At 36.7% G+C, this 22,729-nt stretch overlaps 1 pseudogene; it reads left to right on the top strand.

The window, feature by feature from the left end:
- Positions 1–21,069: 21,069 nt before the first annotated feature.
- On the top strand, positions 21,070–21,569 carry LOC100595683 (annotated as a pseudogene).
- The last annotated feature ends 1,160 nt before the right edge of the window (positions 21,570–22,729 follow it).

Below are 22,729 nucleotides of genomic sequence, written 5' to 3'. Positions count from 1 at the left end.
CTCATTTCTTGTTATTGGTCTGTTCAGGTTTTGAATTTCTTCCTGGTTCAATATTGGTAGGTTTTATGTGTCTAGGAGTTTATCTATTATAGATTTTTCCAACTTATTGGCATATAGTTGCTCATAGTAGCCACCAAGGAGCCTTGGAATTTCTGCAGTATCAAGTTGTAATGTCTGTTTCTTCATCTTTGATTTTATTTATTTGAGTTTTCTCACTTTTTTTCCTTGTTAAAGTTTGTCCATTTTGTATTTTCAAAAATCAGCTTTTTGTTTAATCTTCTGTATTGTTTTCTTCATTTTGAAATGATTTATTTCTGCTGTAATCTTTATTATTTCTTTTCTTCTACTGATTTTGAATTTTATTTGCTCTTGCCTTTCTAGTTCCTTGTGATGTATCATTAGCTTGTTTATTTGAAGATTTTCTTCTTTTTAGATGTAGGCATTTATAGCTATAAACTTGTCTCTTTGCTGCTTTCACTGTATCACATAGGTTTTGGTATATATATCCATTATCATTTGTATCCAGAAATTTTAAAATTTCCTTCTTAATTTCTTCATTGAACCACTGGTCACTCAGGAGCATATTGTTTAATTTCCATGTATTTGGATAGTTTCCACAATTCTTGTTATTGATTTCTAGTTTTATTCCATTGTGATCAAAGATCTTTGGTATTGTTTCAATTTTTTGAATGTTTAGGACTTGTTTTGTGATCTAACATATGGTCTGTCCTTAAGAATGATCCACGTGCTGAGGAACAGAATGTGTATTTTGCAGCTGTTGGATGAAATGTTCTGTAAATATGTCTTGGGCCTATTTATTCTATAGTGAAGATTAAGTCTGATGTTTCTTCATTGATGTTCTATCTGGGAGATCTGTCCGATGCTCACAGTACAGTGTTGAAGTCTCTAGCTATTATTATATTGGGGTCTATGTCTCTCTTTAGCGCTAATAATATTTGCTTTATATATATCTGTGTGCTCCAGTGTTGGGTGCATATGTATTTACAATTGTTATATCCTCTTGTTGAACTGACCCGTTTATCATTATATAGTTACCTTCTTTGTCTCTTTTTATAGTTTTTGTCTTGAAATTTATTTTGTCTGATTATAATCATAGTTATTCCTTCTCTTTTTTGGTTTCCATTGGCATGGAATATCTTTTTCCATCTCTTTACCTTCAGACTATGTGTGTCTGTAAGTGAAATGTGTTTCTTATAGACAACAGATGACTGGGTCTTGTTTTTTAATTCATTCAGCCACTCTATGTCTTTTGATTAGAGCATTTAGTCCATTTGTATACAATGTTATTATTGATATATAAGGACTTACTCCTGCCATTTTGCTATTTGTTTTCTGGTTGTTTTGCGGTCTTAGCCTCCTTATTTCCTTCCTTCCTATTTTCCTTCTATGGAAGTGATTTTCTCTGGTGATACAATTTAATTTCTTGCTTTTATTTTTTCTGTATTCATTGTAACTTTTTTGATTTCAAATTACCATGAGGCTTGCAAATACTGTCTTATAACCTGTTATTTTATTCTGATAATAATTTAATACTGTTTGCATAAACAAAAAAGCGAAAAGAAAACTAAAAAACTCTATACTTTAACTTTGCCCCCACTTTTTAACATTTCTTTTTATGTCTTATTGTACCGTGTATGCCTTGAAAAGTAATTGTAGTTATTGTTTTTGATTGGCTCTTTCTACTTAAGAGTCATTTACACACTACAGCTATAGTGTTATAATATTATGTGTTTTTCTGTGTACTTACTTTTTTTTTTTTTTTTTGAGATGGTGTCTCACTCTTGTTGCCCAGGCTGGAGTGCAGTGGTGCGGTCTCGGCTCACTGCAACCTCTGCCTCCTGGTTTCAAGCAATTCTCCTGCCTCAGCCTCCCAAGCAGCTGAGATTACAAGTGCCTGCTGCTATGCCCGGCTAATTATTTTTGTATTTTAGTAGAGATGGGGTTTTACCATATTGGTCAGGCTGGTCTCAAACTCCTGACATCAGGTGATCTGCCCACCTCAGCCTCCCAGAGTGCTGGGATTACAGGCATGAGCCACTGCACCCAGCTTCTGTGTACTTACTATTAACAGTGAGTTTCATACCTTCAGATGATTTCTTGTTGCTCGTTAACATCCTTTTCTTTGATTGAAGCATTCCCTTTAGCATTTCTTGCAGGACAGGTGTGGTGTTTATGAAATTCCTCAGCTTTTGTTTGTCTGGGAAATTTATTATTTCTCCTTCATGTTTTAAGGATATTTTCATCAGATACACTATTCTAGGTAAAAGTTTTTTTCCTTCAGCATTTTAAATATGTCATGCCACTCTCTCCTGGCCTGTAAGATTTCCACTGAAAAGTCTGCTGCCAGACACTATTCTAGGTAAAAGTTTTTTTCCTTCAGCACTTTAAATATGTCATGCCACCCTCTCCTGGCCTGTAAGGTTTCCACTGAAAAGTCTGCTGCCAGACATATTGGAACTCTATTGTATGTCATTTTTTTTGTCTTCTTGCTTTCAGGATCTTTTCTTTATCCTGACCTTTTGGAGATTTATTATTAAATGCCTTGAGATAGTTATCTTTGGGTTAAATCTGCTTGGTGTTCTATATCCTTCTTGTACTTGAATGTTGATATGTTTCTTTAGGTTTAGGAAGTTCTCTCTTTTGCCTTTGAATAAAGTTTCTACCCCTATCTCTTGCTCCACCTCCTCTGTAAGGCCAGTAACTCTTAGATTTGGCTTTTCGAGGTATTTTCCAGATCTTGTAGGTGTGCTTCATTGTTTTTTATTCTTTTTTCTTTTATCTCTTCTGACTGTGTATTTCCACGTAGCCTGTCTTCAAGCTCACTAATTCTTTCTTGTGCTTTATCAATTCTGCTATTAAAAGGCTCTGATGTGTTCTTCAGTATATCAGTTGCATTTTTCAACTCCAGTATTTCTGCTTGATTCTTTTTAACTATTTCAATCCTTTGTAAAATTTATTTGATAGAATTCTGTCTATGCCATGCACATGTGTGTTGGTGTTGGTGGTAGCAGTGGCAGGGTTCTCCCCATTCAGCCATTCATAGATGCTGAATTCTAAGGATTGTGAGAAGTTTACATTTGAATTTGGCCTTCTAGGTCACCATGAAGTATATTTGTCAAACAAGGAGGATAGAATTTTTGTTAATTTAATGATTCATTAGCTTTTAAAGCATGTAGACATATGATATGTGGGTCTCCATTTATACTTTTCTTTCAAAGTGTTAATGAGGGTTATTTTTGTAACCTAACTTAGAAGTGCTCAGCTATCACAGCAACAGAAAAAACAGAATTTTCATGTGTGTGCTGATTATATTGTATCCTTTTGAGATATACATTTTGAGACATCTAATGAACTCAAACTAGTGTGGTGAGGAAGCTTCAGTGATAATAAGCATAATGGCAGCTAATATTTGTTGAGTGTTAATTGTGTTTTAGCCTTTGTTTTAAGCACATGAAACATATTAACTCATTGAATTATCATAAGAATTCAGTGTTGTGAGCACTATTATTTTCTCCACTTTACACATGAGGAAACTGAGGTTGAGGGACTTAGCAGATAATGGGGCTAGGATCTTAACACAAAGAGTTTGGCCTTGGAGTTTGTGCTTAACCAACTGGCTATACTTCTTTAAGCTTTTCTCCTAGAGAAGGCTATGTCAGTTAGCTGGAATTACAATGGACATTATAGTAACTTACTATGCAATGAAATTTGTTCAAATGCTACCTTTGGTATTAATAGGCACTATCGTAGATAATTTTACTTAACTAGCAATTTGGAAAAAGTAGACTTTTACTATAGACTTTATTCATATAAATCTAATTTCAGTACTTTTGATGTTTTATTCCTTAAAATAGTTTATAATGTAATTTTTTATTTCAAAATACTACATGCTAATTGAATATATAAAAAGTGAAAAAAAAAACCCAGAAAATGCACAAAGCATATTCATAGTCCCACCAACCAAAGACAGACTCTGTCAGTGTTTTAGGGTTTTTCTTTTCTAGAATTATCTTATGTTTTATAAAACATAATAACAAAATATAGCTAAGTTTATTACCTATACAATCTCTGTGTTAGTTTTTCAGCTAACATTGTAATGAAGTTTTTCTATATTACCAAAATAATAATAAGATAAATTATAATTAATAATTTATTTATTATTTGGTTTTCTAAATGTTTCCTTTCACTTAACTCAATCATTTATTTGCCATTAAAAATATCACTGCATTTAACATCTGTGTACCTAAAACTTTCTTAACATATCAGTTTATTTCCTTAGGCTGGATTTCAAACTGTATAAGAATTTTTTGGTCCCTTGAAATATATTGCCATGTATCTTTATAGAAATTTTATACTCTGGCTGGGTGCGGTGGCCCACACCCAAAAATCCCAGCACTCTGGGAGGCCGAGGCGGGTGGATCACCTGTACTCAGGAGTTCAAGACCACCCTGCGTGACAGGGTGAAACCCTGTCTCCATTAAATGCAAAACATTAACCAGCACTAAAATACAAAATACATGGTGGCTCGTGCCTGTAGTCCCTAGCTACTCGGGAGGCCGAGGCACAAGAATAGCTTGAGCCTGGGAGGCGGAGGTTGCAGTGAGCCAAGATCTTGCCACTGTATTCCAGCTTGGGCTACAGAGTGAGATTCTGTCTCAAATTAAAAAAAAAAAAAAAATTATACTCTTTTTGAAATTCCAAACAATAGACTAAGAGTTTGCTGATTCTTTCACATTACTTCTAACATTCAATGGTATCACAGAAAAAAAAAATCTTGCTAATCTGATAGTTCTAACAGTATCATGTTTTCCTGCCCATTGTCTGCTTATGGCTCTTTGTCAATTTATTATGAGGATTTTGATATTTGTTGGGACAATTTCTGTGGGCCTTTATAAGGGAATGATATTTTAACTGTCATTTCTTTTTGTGAATATTTTCTTGTAGTTGATAGTCTGCCTTCTAATTTTGATCAGTTTGACACACAAAATTTAAATTTTTAGGTGGTTACACTTATCTTTTCTATTGTAAATTTTCCATTGTTTATAAGCATTATGATCCTTCCCTATGCAGAAGTCAAATTACATTCAACAACATTTTATGTTTGCCATGTAAGATTTTTATTAACTTTTTAATCCACATAAAGGTTATTTCGACATATGATAAAGACCTACATTGACCTCACATTCATTTCCTCTCAATGGCTATCTAGTTCTCTTAACTCCATTGGTTGTGCATGTCATATTTGCCACAATGGTTTGTGATGTTTCTCTTTTATCAGTTTTCAAACACTAAATCAGGCTATGTATTTAGTTTCATTAATCTATTTATTTTTGGACTAGTGTGAGAGTTTAAATTATTACAATGTTAAAATATGTCTGTACTGTCCAAGTATACTATTAGTTAAACGAATTAAATAGATGGTTGTATATCTGAGAGAGCACTAGGACTGGAAGAAGAAAAGTGGCTTTCCCTTCTCATTCTTCAAGTTCCAGTTCCTCTAAACACATAATGAGCTCTTTGAAAGAAACCAGTAGATCTTATATTTGTTTGCAATCTCTCCGTAGGGTCTGGCAAAATGCTATCTATATTATGCAAGCTCAATTAATATTTTCTATTGTCTGGTATTAATTGGTTTCAGCAGTCACTTCTACAGAGTCTATCAAAAGTTCTGCTTGTAAAGTTTGCCAGAGTGAAGGGAAGACTTGACACACATACCAAGGTCTGCTGACTTTTCAGTGTAGTCACACTTTTTCTAAGGTCTCTGGGAGAGGCAACTGCTGTTTTTCTGTGCTAAGCTATTAAGTATAGAGCCTGATAAAATTTTCCCTTTACTTTGTGTGAATATGGGATGGGTTATAAATATCTCCATGGGAGATATGAATAAAATATGGCAGGAGGCATTGGAATGAAGAATAATTGTGTTGATAAGTAGCCAGTTGGTACAGTTTAAGGCTTTACTATGAGATCACAAAAAGAAAAGTCCTCTTTAAACTTCTTATACTCACCTTAGAAACAGTGATAGAATTCAATCAACTATAAATTAGAAAAGTCCCTGAGAATAATCTACTTTAACTCCTTTATTTTGTAGACTAGGATAGAGTGATCTAAAGACCAAAATCTGTTTTCATGGCTAAAACATTTAATTAATCAGTAGTGGAATCTCTTAACTCCTCTTTAAGTACTCTCTTTATACTCTCTTTATCACATCCTGATTAAATTAAAATTATGGTGAAAATTTGGCCCCTCTAGAACCTCTAATATTTTTCTCTTATATAGCATATAGTTGGAAAAAGCGTGTTTAGAAAATTCCTAGTGAATTGCAATGGGCTTCTTAAGAAACACACCATTTTAAATTCTCTTTCCAATCCCAATTAAACTAGACCACGGAGTCAAAAGTTCATTGCAATTTAATAGTTTTTTCTTTTGTTCTGCTTTGAGAGCAGAGTCTCCTAAAACCCAGCTCTAAACTCAGGCATGTGATATGTTCTCTGATATCATTTTAAAGACAAAAGTAAAAACCCCAAAAACCAAAAAAACTGATGCTGATAAACCATCTCAGAATTGTAGTCTTCAGTACAGAATTACAACAGATGCTCTGCCCTTACTGCTAATGCTGAGAATCACATGTGCTTTCATCTATTATCTGAAACTTTTCTAATTTTAAAAATTTTCATCTCTCATGATGAAAAGAAATAGTTGTTTAATTTGAAAAGTAAGATGCTAAGTGTGAGTCAAAACAAATCTATGTGACTTTGAAATGGGGGTGATATTGGAGCCTAGATTTTATTGTCTTGTTTTTTCTCAAGAGCAATAATTTCCTCAGGACACTGAAAACCCAACTCAGAAAGCAAGTGGCTAAAGGTATGTGTAGTTCATGTGACCACAAATATCAAGCAATTTAAATTAATAGAATAGTTAGCATAATTACTGAGTAGAGAAATAGGTACTACATTATCTAGCTGTGTATGTCCAAACTCCTATCACTAAATCAGAAGTTAGATTTTCTTTTTGAGGACATTGCTTTGCTACATTTCTTGGGGAAGATTTGTTTTTGTGTTTCTTATAAAGAAATTCAATGAATTAAAATGTCCCATGGATTAATGGAGACCTTAAACTTCAAAAGTTTCCTTCATTATTTCCTTAGTATTAACATAGGAAATCAAGGGAGGTCATAAAGATAGGTCTTATTATCAGAATGTTCTCCATGATTTTGAACATAATAGAGAAAGAATGCTTCATATGGCAACATCAAAGCTTAAACTAGTAGGACTTACTGTATTGGTTAGAGGATGATACATTTCATTTCTCTTTTTACAAAAGGAAGGGGTTGACTAGTGCTTAATGGGTTGTATAAAAGTCTCTTATGCTTTGAGTCTGTTATTGCATCTGCATTTTATGAAAAACTCATACTTTGGGCTTAGCGGATGGACTCATTTGAATTAGGTTTGCTTGAAAGAGTCTTTCCAAATTATACTATTTAAAAGATTAAAGTAGTAGACTTGCCTCAAGATTTTCTAGAACAATGGTTAAGCCCAAGACCCCTTAGGATAAAGACATGGTTGTAACAAACACCCAGAACTCTCTCAGGTGGTAGGGGCAGAATCCTTCTAGGAAAGCCACAGTGCTTACCTCAAAGCCATGGGAAAAAAGCTCATGTTTTTCTGACTGACTCACCCAGATTCTTCAGCTGCAAAGCAAGTAGCCTATGAAATTTGCTTTTAATTTCCAAATAAAATCCATTTGACTAACACTCAACATCCCAACATATTGCAAAAATAGAAATTTCACAACACTAACTAAACATAGTACATATTTGCTGCTAACATTTCATGAGATGTGGTCAGTTGCTTCAGAAGATAAACTGTTTCAGAGAAACAAAAAAAACCCTCAAATACTAGCAATTCTTTCTGTTTTTAGGCGTTTAATAAAATATGTGGGAAGTGGTCACAGAGACCTTAGGATCCTGGTAAGAATTTATTTTTAAAAGCAGTTGTCAAAACATCCTAGTTATTTTCTACTTTTTAATTAGAAGAATACAATTCTTGTTCTTATGCACAAGTTCTGTGAACATAGATTTAAAAGATACCTGAGGCTTTTGGGGAACAACGTGCTCACTATGGGAATTAGCTGGATGGAAAGGAAGCTGAATGGGGCAAAATGAATAGTTTTTAGTACACTCAAGATACAATTTGAAAAGCAGTCTAGGAAAAAAATTAAGTGGAATTGGCCAACTTTGGTCCAATAGATTTTTCTATTCTGAGTAAGAGAAGTAATGGGGACATGGGATAATATGAGTTTTTCCTTCTCTTTCCTTCCTTCTACCTTCCCTCCCTCCCTCCTTCCCCTCCCTCCCTTCCTTCCTTCCTTCCTTCCTTCCTTCCTTCCTTCCTTCCTTCCTTCCTTCTTTCCTTCCTTCCGTAACAAACTAAGGAAAGAACATCATCAATGATGGGCATATAGATGGACCTATGAAAAGCAAATTGACTTACAGCTACTCTTTGTTATTAATAAAGGGGTGCTTTGCCTGGAGACACTTCAGGAATCCAATGATGAGCTTTGGTGGTTTATGAAGTCCCTAAATTCTCAACATATGCAATTTGCATTTTTCTAGAAAGAATGAACTCTTGTCTTTCACCAGATTCTCAAGAGGCTCTATGACCTTGAAAAGTATAAGGACCCTTAGTAGAAAGCGCTTAAAGCAAATGCAATAGTTAAACACCGCTATAATTTTTAGATGATATTTTAGTATACCTATGAATTTCTTAAAAGATTTTTTTCAAGAAACTTCAGATTAGGATTTTTTTCATGTAGCACTACTAAAACAGGACATTTTTCTACTTAAAATTCTCTATCTCACTAAAATTATTGGGCAGAAGTTTGGGGGAGAAAAAGAATTTGCATAGTCTTAAATGATCGCCTTCAAAGTTTTATCTACAGAGGGAAAAATAGTAAATTTACAGTGGAGAAAGCCAGCATATACCACATTAGTCAAGTGTAATGAGACATGTATGTACCATTAATCCCTTGATAAGATTCCTTGAGAAAGAAATGACATCATTTCTGTGGTATTATTGCCAGCAGTGCAGAACTTCCTTCTAATGTTGACACAAAAACCAGAGAAACCCAAACCGAGAGACATTCTACAAAATAACTAATCAATAATCTTCAATATGTCTATGTCAAGAAAGATAGAAAAATTGAGGAGCTGTTATGGATCAGAGGAGACTGAGGGGTATTACAACAAAATACAAGATAGGATCCTGGTGGAATCCTGAAATGAAAAAAAAGAACATTAGTGAACAAACTGGTGAAATTAGAATAAGGTCTCTAGTTCAGTTAATAGAATTATATCAGTGTTAATTTCCCAGTTTTGATAATTGTCCTATGTTTATGTAAAATGTTAACAAAAGGGGAAGCTTCATGAGGGGTATACAGGACTCTTTTACAAGTCTTGATACATTTTCTATAATTCTAAATTTAGTGCAAAATAAAAAGAATAATAAAACAGAAAACCTGATGACATCATTTTAACTTTTGGGCCCACTTTTGCCTGAATTCTGACAATCTTCTAACAGTGCAACTAGATAAGACAATACATTCCCTCTTTTCTGAAAAGATTAAGACAAAATAAAATACTCTTCCTTCTTTGTTACTCTGGGCAATGTGCTTGAGCTCATTAATGCCCTACAAATATGTTAAATTATTTTGATCTTTCCTCTCTCTTTGATTTTGTTGAGTTATAAATATGGATTCTCATTTGACTAAGCATCCTTGATTCAATTGTCCTTTATTCTTGACTTTGGACACAAGATCATACTTTTGTGTCACATCTAGGCATGGATCATTGACTTAACGTTTCTGGCTATTGATTTTTATGTATTTAATAATTGCTAGAATATCAGTTATGACCTTTTGTTATTAAGTTGGAATAGATTGCCTTTTCTCTTTTTCATAATTTTTGCAGACTCTTTCCTAGTAGACATACTATATTGTTTACTATCAGACATCTAATAGCTCTTTGTACCAAGAGGATGTGTAGGTTATCTTACACTGTTCCTCCATCTTTCATTCACTTAAAAAATACTTGAGTGACTACTAAGTGTCATTATTTTTCAGATGAGAATAAGACAGGCAAGATCTCTTCTGGTTCATCACCATCATATCTGTATTTCACCCCACAGAAGGGAGGAAAAAGAGAGTTTGGAATTAGTGGCTTTGCATTTAGAGATCACTTGGAAGTTGCACACACATAAGTTCTGCTCATATCTGTAGCCCAAACTTAGTCATGTGGCTTTACCTCATTAGAACAAAAGAGGCAGTCACATACTCACAAAACTTGCTGGAAGAGGCTGGGTGCAGTGGCTCATGCCTGTAATCCCAGCACTTTGGAAGGCTGAGGCAGGCGGATCATGAGGTCAGGAGATCGAGACCATCCTGGCTAACGCGGTGAAACCCCATCTCTACTAAAAATACAAAAAATTAGCTGGGCGTGGTGGTGGGCGCCTGTAGTCCCAGCTACTTGGGAGGCTGAGGCAGAAGAATGGCGTGAACCCAGGAGGCAGAGCTTGCAGTGAGCCGGGATTGCACCACTGCACTCCAGCCTGGGCGTCAGAGTGAGACTCCGTCTCAAAAAAAAAAAAAAAAAAAAAAAAAAAAAAAAACTTGCTGGAGGAGATCATTATTTAAAAGAAAACAGAGAGAATAAGGAGATATCTGCCACACTGGATTTTAAATGCAAGACTCACAAATACTGATCTGTTTCTTAAAAACTTCACTCTAATAGCTTTGTGGATAATGCAGTTCAGTGGAGCAAAAGCAGAAATTTGGAGACCAGTTAAGAGGCTACTTGCAGTTGCTTAGGTGGTAGATCATGGTGGTTACTTGGGAATTGGCATGATACACATTCAATGTTAACCAGTAACATGTTAAAGTCTCACTTGGATAATGAAATCACTGTAAAATTTAATAAAATATAGAGTATTACAGTTACCTTTACATAATCATTGTTTCCTATACCTGGAGGCTGATTGTATTATTATATATACAATTATTTTACAAGTAAATATAATAATTTACTTTGGTTTTATTTTGGCCACCAAGCTAATAAGTCTGATTGGCTTTTCAACATGATATTAGCTGAAAGATGAGTTAATAAGTTTTTGTCATAATGCAAGTGAGAGACGATAGTGGCTGGACTAAGACTGTAGTAGTGTGGATAGAGAAAAGGAAAAGTTAGGATATACAGTATTAACAGGTATAGTCAGCAGAACTGGCAGATGGAATGTGGGAGGTAAGAACAAGAGAAATTAAAAATGGCTTATAGGTTTTAGCCTTTATCAATTTGGTGAGTGTTTCTGCCATTTACTGAGACGTAGACAATGGAGAAGAAATGGGTTTCCAGGAGTGAGCTGAAATCAAGATTTACATTTTGGTCATCTTATGTTTAAGATCTCTAACAAAAAACAAAATTAATGTTCAATAGCTGATTAAATATAGAAGCCTGGGGTTTAGATGCCAGGTCAAGGGAAAGATAATCTATAAACTGACTGGGAGTTCATACGACACAAATGTTCCTGGGAATTTTGAAGGATGAAGTGAGGCAAATAAACCCAGGAGAAAGTGGAAAGTTCCAGGGGATGGGTCCTGCAGCAATACAAATAATAATGAAGCCTCAGAGTGAGTAGGTTTGACTTACTTGCTGAACTAATGGCTCTACCTTTGGTAGCATTCACAGATGGAGAGGTACTCATTCTCCACAAAATACTTAAATTTTTATGGTGACTCTACTTAATTAAGTGGATAATGGCAACAGTGGAGAGGGATGTCCTAGAATTCTTTTTAGAAAGAGCCACCTCAAATAATGTGCAGTTTATAGGCTGTCAGCTTCTGCCCTTTGCATACTCCACATTCTTTTGCACTATGGTGTCTTTCTTCTTAACTCCCCCGACCTGCTCACTGAGACTGGTAAACTTTCAAGATCAGTTGATATTTTCATCAGGATAGGTCAGTAGAACTTTGCAAGCATATCATAATGCTTGGAGACATCATTTGTGCATTCTTGAACTTGAGTCTAGGTCCAAAGACTTTACAGGAACACACTGAACTTTTTGGAGCTGGCCTCTCATAGGTAATGACAACACTCCAGATAGACACCCAGGAGTAAAATTGGGAATGATGAAGTGTTACTTTGCAGTGCTTGCCACTTTGAACTTTTTATTTGGTCTCCTACAGCCTACTCTTCTGTCTCTTTCCCTTCCCATCTCATCTTTTATCCTCTTGTATCACTTTTTAACAGTTCATCATAAAGGGAAAGTAAGAATTGGATGGCCTCCCTCTCATTTTGTAACACATTGGACTAAAAGTGGGTCTTTGAGTGTAATCATTTCCAGAAAGGACTTGCATTGTGTGCCAGTAAATTGACTCTTACCTCCAAATACATGAGCATGCAGGGGCGTTGTGTGTTGGGTTGGGAGGCGTGTTATTTTTTTTTTTTCTCTTGCCAAGACACAGTGCTGTTTTCCTGTGCTCCTGGTCTTTATTTTGGGAGAACCACATCTTCTATCTGATGAAACATTTAAATAAAATCAGAAGCCAACATGCCTTCTATTCTAAGTTCTCTCTCTCACTTTCCTCGTAAGCTCCAGGTCATTATGTAAAAATCAAAGCAGAAATGCTCCTTTATTCACTTATTTGTTGTTCAGTCATTATTATTTATTGAATACCGATGTCTGCTCTGCACTGTAGTGAGAATTTCAAGAACTTTGAGATAGTTTTATGGTAGTTGTTTCTGTAGTGTTTAAGATTTTTCTTAGGATGATAGAACATATGCTTTAACCATCTAAAATATAATTCTAAGCTAATATTTGATTATGTTTGTAATTGGGCGGGTCAGTCTCAAGCTATGAATACTCAGGAAATTCAGAATAAGAGACAAACTATAGTGGGTATAGGATTGGTAACTGGTAACTTTTTAGAAGAGAAAGTCTTTAAGTGGCCTTGAAAGAAGTTTAGGGGTTGGGCAGGTCACCCAGTAGATAGATTACAATCCTTTGCCAAGTTTCCGTCCCTATTTTTTTTATGTGAGTGGGAAAGACTCCAAGGATTCTAGGAGATAGTCTTGGTTCTGATCTTTCTTATGTTAAAAGTTATCCATCAACTTCTGCAGTGTGTTTTGCTCATTATATTCAAGTCTTTTCTCCGCGTTAGTAAGCATCTTAATTTCAAGGTCTATTTCCATCCGATCTTAGCATCCCTCTTGGCAATTGGCACAATTTTCTGAATTCCTGACAGATTGCTTTTGGGGAGTGAGAAATAATTAAAATGATGTCATTCAGGTAAGGTCCAAGTTACATTTTCATTCTCTCTGAGGTCGTTCCTTGGGAGCTCATTAAGAATGGACCACAGTCAAACTCTGGAAAATTCAATCCACATTCTGGGCCAGGCTGTGTTGGAAAGTCTTCTTCTAGGCAGACATTAAGGGAGCATCAAAGGTTGACAAATAGCAAAAGCAAATACTAGAGATGAAAGGGCCCTTTTATGATGACCTCAAAGGTAGTCAACACTCATTAAGGTGCCTCAGAGAAAGGTATACCATAGTATTGAAGAGCATGATCTTTGGAACTAGGATACTTGGGTTCAAATTCAAGTGGTGCCGACTTCTTCCTAGCAGCTTGACTGGACATATTAATTAAGCCTTCTCTGTCTCAGTTTCCTCATCTTAACCTGAAGATAATAACACCACCTTTTCCACAGCACTGTTGTGAGGATTAAACAAGACAGTATCTATAAAGTGCTTAGAACTGTGCCTGGCCATCATCATCATCATCATCAAATTTTTATTTAATAAGCAGGAATAAAATGGGAGCATAAGGATTATTTTGGAAAGAGAAATATGTGGGTGGTTTGGGTAAGGAAGGAATAATGAATGAAATATTTTAAGTGCTAAGCTGAGTAGTTTAGTAGATAAAGGTGATCAGTAATCACTGGGTAAGATGTTTCAGCCTCAGATCTATGCGCCAAATCATTTGGAATTAGAGACTTAGAGACTCAGAGCCAGGGAATGGTTTGGTGATGGTGGAGGAGGCAACTTAAATATGGCAAAGAGAGCAAATAGCCATCCATGAAATAACGTTACATGCTTAGTGTGCTGAGGACTTTTATAGCAAAGTAAATATTTGTACCCCTATTTAGTCAGCAAACATTAAGATGTTCAGCTAGTACTATCAAAGCAAATAACTTCATCATTGTATCTGTCCTCAGAGAGTTTATGGTTTTGCAGGTAGCCAGATTTTTAACAACTTCAATAAAGTGTGATGGTTGTGAAGAAGGAGAAGCCCAGACGGCTGTGGAAAGCACCTCCTGGTCTGTTTCTCTCTCTGCCCACTCCATGCCACCAACTGATGCACTTAGGAACCTTTCGAATCTGGCTCAAAACCTACCTTCATCCAAAAGTCATTGTTGGTGGTTTCAATATTTTTATTTTTTCTGGTTCTTAATTCTGTCATTCTACAAACGTGCACTGCTATTCTAAGTTTTCATATTCTTCTGAACGTGCACAGCTTTCTCTCAAGAAGAAATAGGGACAGAGTACTGGACTATTATGGCTCCTAGTACTTCCCTATATCCTTCTCTGAAAATCCTGTGGAATTAGGGATTTACCCCCTAAAATATGCCTATTTATTTTTTTCTCCCAGAAGACACACTCTTTTGAAGTCTGGGGTATCTCTCTGTAGTAAGCATTCACTCATCAATTTTCACTCCCACTTCAGTAGCAACTTTTCTGTACCTGGGTTCTTTGATAAATGTATTTTATCTTCATTTTATCTGAGAGAGCCAAGTTCATGATGAAAGTTAGGAAGTTAGATATCCTGGCACCTTGAAGAAGAAGCCAGTTCTGGGTCTCATTTGCAGTACATTTTTCTGTGATGAGTGCATATCCTTTTTCTTAGCAGGGCTAAGAATGTGAGATATATATTTGTTAAACTACTGAAAACATCACTTACTGAATGAACAAAAATGATAAAAGTTAAACTCTTACTGCAAAGACAATGAATAATCTTAGTGAACATTGTTAACAAAATTGAAGTCTTAAACAACAGTCTCCTTATTTTTGTCCTTAAGCTTGATGTGGCATGAGATAAGAGTCACATAGAAGCAAGTCCAAATTAACAACTGGAAACCCCCAAACTGCATGCTCAAAGTGGTTAACTACAAGAGAATTGATTTTTTAAACATTGTGAGACAGGCAATTATCTATTATCTCTCATATTAAGACTGATCTTTGCAGTGACTCATTTTAGCATCTCTGGAGAATACCATCTGTATAAAACTGCAAGGTCCAAGACAGTGATGGTCCGCTAGACAGATGCACAACAGATGGCTGGAAAAAGTATCTGCCCATTCAATTGCTATATTTCTCATTTCCGCCACCTTGCTGCCCACGAAAATGTAGGGCTGCATAAAGCCAGTGTTTAGGTCATTCCTTATGTTGATTCAGGGAGGTCACTTGGCATGACTGTCTGTAGAGGGGTAGAGGGGCCAGCACCCCCAGACAATGTTGCCTAAATTCCTGCAGATTGCTTATAGGGAGTGAGAAAAAAGTAAGATAATGCCATTCAGGTAAGGTCCAAGTTACATTTTCAGTCTCTGTAAGGTAGTTGCTTGGGCGTTCATAGGGAAGGGACTTCTATGAAAGCTCTGAAAAATTCAGTCCACAAGGCCAGCCTGGATTTAGAAAGTCTTGTTGTAGACAGATATTGAGAGTGCAAAAAGGCTGACAAATAGCAAGGCAAATGCTGGAGATGAAAGGGCCCTGTGATAACCTTGAATGTTGCTGCCTCCATCATTTCCACACTGAAATCAAAGGCCAAACTTGCAGTTTGAATTGTCCTAATCCTTCACTGGGGTAAATCACCAATGTTTGCAATCAGATATTTCTTAATTTCCTCTTATACCCATGATCCAGGAAAGGAAAAAGAATCAAACCAATACTAGAGAAATTGAGTATTCAGTGCTTAAGTTGACCGAGTCTTGGAATAAGTCATATTCAATTAATGTGTTTTTGCCCAGAGTTAGGCCTAATAATATTACAATGAATGCCAGGTGAGTTGAAAAGGTCACACTGAGAACCTGTGGTCTCTACCACAGTATTTTCCTGTTTCCATTTAATTGAATTTTAAGTGGGTTCATAATCAATGGGTAAAACCACTGTACTCTTTCTGCCACTTGGTTTTAATTAGTGACTGGGAATAACACAGTCCTGGTTTAACCCTTTAGCAGTGAAAGATTTATTTTGAGGCCTGAGAAGAAGTGAAAGAATATGCTGTATTAGATTTTATTTTATTTTGAGTTACATTTCTATCGTTTCCTCAAATTTACTATACATTAGATTTGTGCCATGTACTCTAATGGGGATAGAGCATTCTTGTCTTTGTGACGCTTACATTGTATAAGATCACATTATTGTTTAGACTTGAATAAGAAATATTTGAGAAAAGAACTATCCTGGAAAAATCCTGACACTAATAGTAAAACAAATGTGGACATATATTAGATTTAGCCTACTCTATCCACTCTATCCATGACTGCAAATGGCCACTTTTCTGGTCAAAATTATTTTCCACTTTCATTGAAAATATTGGTTATAATTCTTGATTTTAAGGACATTATCCAGTGTAAGAAATACCAAAAACTATTTTAAACATCAAAACATAACTTTTTGTGCAAAAACAGCCTAACAGCCAAACAATACTTGTGACATTATAGTTAAGTGGCAAGGAGAGCCCAAAGATACTAAGGCTTCTGAGTGAAGCTTTGCAAGGAGCACACACACATTTAAACAAAAAGGTCGTTTAAAATTTTGACCTAGATAGCTATAATGTGCTTGTTTCTCTCTTTCCCTCTTCAGTCTTTTCTTTTATCCAGATGATGCTAGTATGGAATAAATAATATGGTGAAGTGGCTTTGCTTTTTATGGTTTCATAAGGCTATGACTATTTCACAAAGATCAGTTCCACTGGAAGTCCCAGGTTTCCTGTTTTTATTATCCACACTTCACATGGTGGTTTAGACTAAATTGTCCATTGCAGAGTTTGGAAAGCAGTCTGTTTAATGCAGTAAATTGTACTGCTACTTCCATACCCATCTCTCACAGCCCACGTTCTGGGGCTGATCAGATACACATTCACTAACACAGAACAAATAAATGCTTCATTTCTCACCTATTTTTGAAGTTACCTCTTCTTTAAGGTTTACTTACTTCAGTCATGTTTATTTGGCCTATTGAGTGGATATCAGGAAACAGGTAACATGGAAAGAGAGATGATGATTGCAATGTAATCTCCCTTTCATGAAGAGGAGCCCTTTCACAATTGGGACTGTCCCACCCCTGACCAGCGGTGCTGGGGGCTCAGTAATGAGCTCAGCTTGCCTAGTGAATCCGGAATAGGGAAAGCAAACATCTCTAGATGCAAATATGACCTGAAGTTAACCAGATTAAATCCCTGGTGAACTCTTGTAAATAGAATTTCTCTTCTAGAGGATTGTCAGCATGCTCAGCAGAGTACAAAGTTATCCATTCCATGTGCATGGTGACTTAGCTAGTCAGCAGCAGGAGAAATGGTAATAGGTACACAGTGATTTATAATAACTGGTAATGAGGTAGACACAGCAGGTAATCTCAGCACAGAATAACTTGGCAGAGTAGACGGGAAGGGCAGATTCAGGCATCGTTGCGATGAGGCTACAGTTTAAGCTGGGGAGTGAACGGCAAGCGGCGGCATCAGTGCTGTCCGCTTTGAGCGCTGTGCAGACTGGCTTCATGTCCAGTGCTGCAGCCTGTGGCCACTCATCTGTCTTCCCAGCAGACGGCAACTGTCCCAGCCTCACCACTCCTCGAAACAACTACTGTTGCTGTTTTTCTTCTGTTTTCGTCACTTTGACAATATGTCAGTAATGTGTTCTGTCCATAAATGGCGGTGAATTTAGAAAACAAAACCGAAAGCAGCTCAGTAGCTGTCAATGAAGAGTTTCATGTGTCCGGGCATTCAGGGACCCCAGAGATAGCATTTGCGTGTTGTGCTCACTGAAAACTTGGGCAGTCATAATCTTGGAGGCATTGTCGTCCTCATTTTATAAGCAACAGTAAGACATTACCTTTATAGTAGACAGGATTGTTAAATCCAGGAAGATTCATGCCCTGTTAATCCTGTCCCCTACTACCATGACTCCAAGTATTTTTAATTTCAGAAAGCCTTTCCGCAGTTTTCGTCACCTTCTTGTTTTCCCTGACTGCTTCCTTATTCTGGTATTTTACTGAGTCATGATAAGGTATCGGAGAACCACCGTGTAGGAACAAGTAAAGAGAATCCTAATGTTTAATATTTTGGAGGAGGATGTGATCCATATGATTACATTTTGTTTGGGCTGGGTTTCTCAGACCTCCTTTGACCTGTAACCAAAAAACTCTTCAGCAGTATTTACAATTCTGCCCCTCTGCACCCAAATGGTTTGTGTGTGCGTGTGTGCATACACACACACACCTGCATGCACACACGTACACATACATGAGTATGTGCTTCGTTCTTGTACTGTATAATAGGTCTGTAGCATACAGGCTGTTAAGTCATTTTATGGAAGTTCTGTGGAAATGCTAATGTATACTAGTAATTGTGATCAACACAGCTGTTAATCGTCAATGTTTCTGTATCTCCAAAAAAGCCAACGAACTTGAGAACTGTCACTGATTTTAACAATTGACAATACTGCCATTGGTAGGAGTCTGACATGATTGTTTGAGATACATTTGGATCTTCTCCATTAGTCATAGAATATGAAATTATTAAAATTAGAAACAGGTAACTCTAATGGTAGGAAAACAACTCAAATCCCCAGGACATGAAGAGGAGAGTGAAAACATGGGAGAGAAAATGAGCTATTTATTCCATTCCCTGAGTAATATAATACTGAAAGGGAACTGAAAGGGAAAGGGTTATGCTCTCTGGAAACATTACCTGGGTATGAATATGTTCATGGTTTACATTTTTTCAGATGTACATTTGTGCAACTAAACATCCTTCCTTCTCCTGAGGCTCCATCTGCACTCAGGGACATATATGACCAGTGATTGGTGAGTGAAGGTGTGAAAAGGTGGCCATATATGCCTTTTCTCTAAGCGCACAGCACTTGGAGAAAACCATAAGAAATTTGTGCTTTTGTGGGATGTCCTGGTAGACGAATGAGGTAGAAGGAGAAGAAAATAGACTCACTGCTCCTTTATGGTGTTACAGGACGGAGATGAAGTGGATGGGGGAATCCTGGATAATTAATTGAGATATATCAGCAGAAGAAAATATATCCCTGTTTCTGAGATTTGCTGCTTTCACCACAGGTTGGGAGACCTTGAGTTCAAATTTTGATTCTCAGCTCTTGATGTCCTTAGTCAACTCTCCTAAATATATCTGAGAAGGCCTGTTAGTTTCTATATGGAGAGGGTAAGCTGATGGCAGGCAGAAAAATGGGCAAATATGAAGTTAGAATTGCATCATTATAATAATACATTTTAATTTTTTGGTATCTGCTTGATCAAAGTTCGCAACATAAAATATGCTTAAAATGCTCTTTTCTGGTATTCATATTAGTTTGTGTATATTATGTTATTTTTCAATAGCCTTGGCTGATAATGTCTGGTTGGTATTCACCACTGTGGCCCCATTGGCGATGAAAACATTTAAATAATTATAAAGAGCTGCTGCTCCAACCCCCTGAGTAGCTCCTTGCTGACCCAACCCTTCCAGCTCAACTGGCTCAGGCATCCTCCATAGGACCCCCAGCACCTTCCCTGTTCTTCATTCCAACATTAAATTGTTAACACCTAGCAAAGCAAGGCCCTCCAGAGCTCCTGTTACAGGAGGGGGCTCTATTTAACTTAGTTGGTATCTGTGCCCTGCCAGTTACTAAATATTTTGAATATCACACTTAAATGAAATAAGAAAGTGTGTGCACAGGCACACATGCACACACACACACCCCACTGGGCATAAATTTAAAAAGCATATTTGTTAAGGGTTGAGCACTGTGCTTCAAGACTCTTTCTTTGAAGGAACTTATTATATTTTTTTGTAATCAATAACTTCTACTTTTTTAGTATTTTTTGATATTAACATTCTACCTGAAGTTGGACATTTCTTCACAAAGCAGCTCAAAATATTTGAGTAGCAGTTTTTTTAATGATTCAAGGATTTAGTAAGTCATACATGCAAAACATACTGCTAATTGCATTAGCAAAAGATCAGTGTAGAAACACCCACAATTCTGCAACTGTCAACTGAAACATTTTTGTTCTAGTGGTTGAAAGGTCCACTGTTGTATTCTTGCCAGTGAGTTCAGTTGTGTAGAACATCGTCAGCGCTAGCACAGTTTACAGAACCTCACAGACCCAAAGCAACACCATTAGACTAAGCAACTACAGGAGGCATGTGTCCACGTGCGGGTGAGGTAAAGAGGGTCAGTATTGGTCAAGTGACAGTGTCAGTAATCTGGCAAGACAGTGATGTTAAGAAGGTCCATAGTTTAAGAATTATCTAAAATATTTTAAAAACTATAAAACTGCAACACATGATTTTTACACCTAGTTACTAGAAAACTAGGGAAAGCACTTATTAGCTTTGAATAAAGTAATATGGAAAGCACTTTTACTAATCTACAAAAAAACCCTCTAATGCATTATGAGAAAGATTTTATAACACAAGGAGGCATATTGCTCATTAAGAAAGGGTTCTATAAGAAAAGCTCTTACTAAGTTAGAGACTAAGGGAACAACCAGTTTAAACATGAATTAAATGCCCAATTTGGGGAGGGATGGCGGATGTAAGAGAAAGGAAAAGCTTAAGAAAACACTTCCTGATAATACCAACCTTTCTTTCATCATCTACTGCATTTGACAGAAATTAACCTTTTAGAGTTTTTACCCTTGATACTGTTATTCCTTGTACCCACCGCTTCTGGTCTCAGAGCCCTGCCGCTGCACCCACAGCCCAGTGAGCAGCCCAGATGCAGGCCATCAAGGGTGTGGTGGTGGGAGACGGAGCTGTAGGTGAAACTTGCCTACTGATCGGTTACACAACCAATGCATTTCCTGGAGAATATATCCCCACTGTCTTTGACAATTATTCCGCCAATGTTAGGGTAGATGAAAAACTGGTGAATCTGGGCTTATGGGATACAGTTGCTCAAGAAGATTATGACAGATTATGCCCCCTGTCCTATCCGCAAACAGATGTGTTCTTAATTTGCTTTTCCCTTGTGAGTCCTGCATCGTTTGAAAATGTCCGTGCAAAGTGGTATCCTGAGGTACGGCACCACTGTCCCAACACTCCCATCATCCTAGTGGGAACTAAACTTGAACTTAGGGATGATAAAGACACGATCGAGAAACTGAAGGAGAAGAAGCTGACTCCCATCACCTATCTGCAGGGTCTAGCCATGGCTAAGGAGATTGGTGCTGTAAAATACCTGAAGTGCTCGGCGCTCACACAGTGAGGCCCTCAACATTGTTTGATGAAGAGATACAAGCAGTCCTCTGCCCATCTCCCGTGAAGAAGAGGAAGAGAAAATGCCTGCTGTTGTCAATGTCTGAGCCCCTTGTTCTTGGTCCTGTCCGTTGGAATCTTTGTACACTTTGCTCAAAAAACGGTGGAGCCTTCACACTCAATGCCAACTTTTTGTTACAGATTAATGTTTCCAGAAAACCATTTTGAACCAATCAGTAATTTTACGGTTTTGTTTGTTCTAAATGTAAGAGTTCAGACTCATATTCTATTAAAATTTAGCCCTAAAATTACAAGCCTTCTTAAAGTCTTATTTTTCAAAAGCCCCAATTCTTGTTCAGATTAAGAGTTGCCAAAATACGTTCTGAACTACACTGCATTGTTGTGCCAAGAACAGTGAACACTAAACTGTGTAAAGACCTTCGTCTTTCAGAAGACTGTAGCTTCTGCAGTTAGGAGATGCAGACATTTGCTAAGTAGTTTTCAGATGCTTAAAGCAGAACAGCCTCCTGAATGAAGTGTTGCCATTTAACTCATGGGCTGATTTATCAGCTCATGTTCATGACGTAACATTGTACTGTAATGGGATGGGTGTAACATCTCAGCTCTTTGGATAAGTCTTTTTGATTTCATAGTGAATTTTCTAAAAACTAGTTGATCAGCTTTTGCTGAGATTTTGATCAGAACTCATGTGTTTCCTCTAATGAAGTATTCTGTTTAGTTGTGGGAGTGCTGGGTGGGGTGTGTGTGATCAAAGGACAAAGACAGTATTTTGATAAAATATTTGAGTAGCAGTTTCTGTATACGTGATCTCTATACAAGGTAGTAACTGCAAGATGTTCTTATTCACATTGTGGTAAACTTTTAGGTGCCTATTAGTAAAGTGCTTGCAGGTTAAGAAATGAATCATGGTGGGTCCCTGGATTTTCTGAATATTTGCACTCTTCATATAAACATGAAGTCATTGGCAGTTACACGGGAAAAATAGTGCTTCTAGCCCCCAAATATTTCAGGTTACGTATTTTCTGTCACTGATTTCCCCTTCTCTCTATAGGAATTATAGAAAAACATTTACTATAAAGCCTCACTAAAGTAATTTTCAGGATCAATTACTCCATATGAATGTGGATTAAATCATACAAAACATGGTTTATGATTAAGGT

The sequence above is a fragment of the Nomascus leucogenys genome, chromosome 9, assembly GCF_006542625.1.
Source record: "Nomascus leucogenys isolate Asia chromosome 9, Asia_NLE_v1, whole genome shotgun sequence".
Classification (NCBI taxonomy): Eukaryota; Metazoa; Chordata; class Mammalia; order Primates; family Hylobatidae; genus Nomascus; species Nomascus leucogenys.
This window is presented reverse-complemented; position numbering and strand designations above follow the sequence as displayed.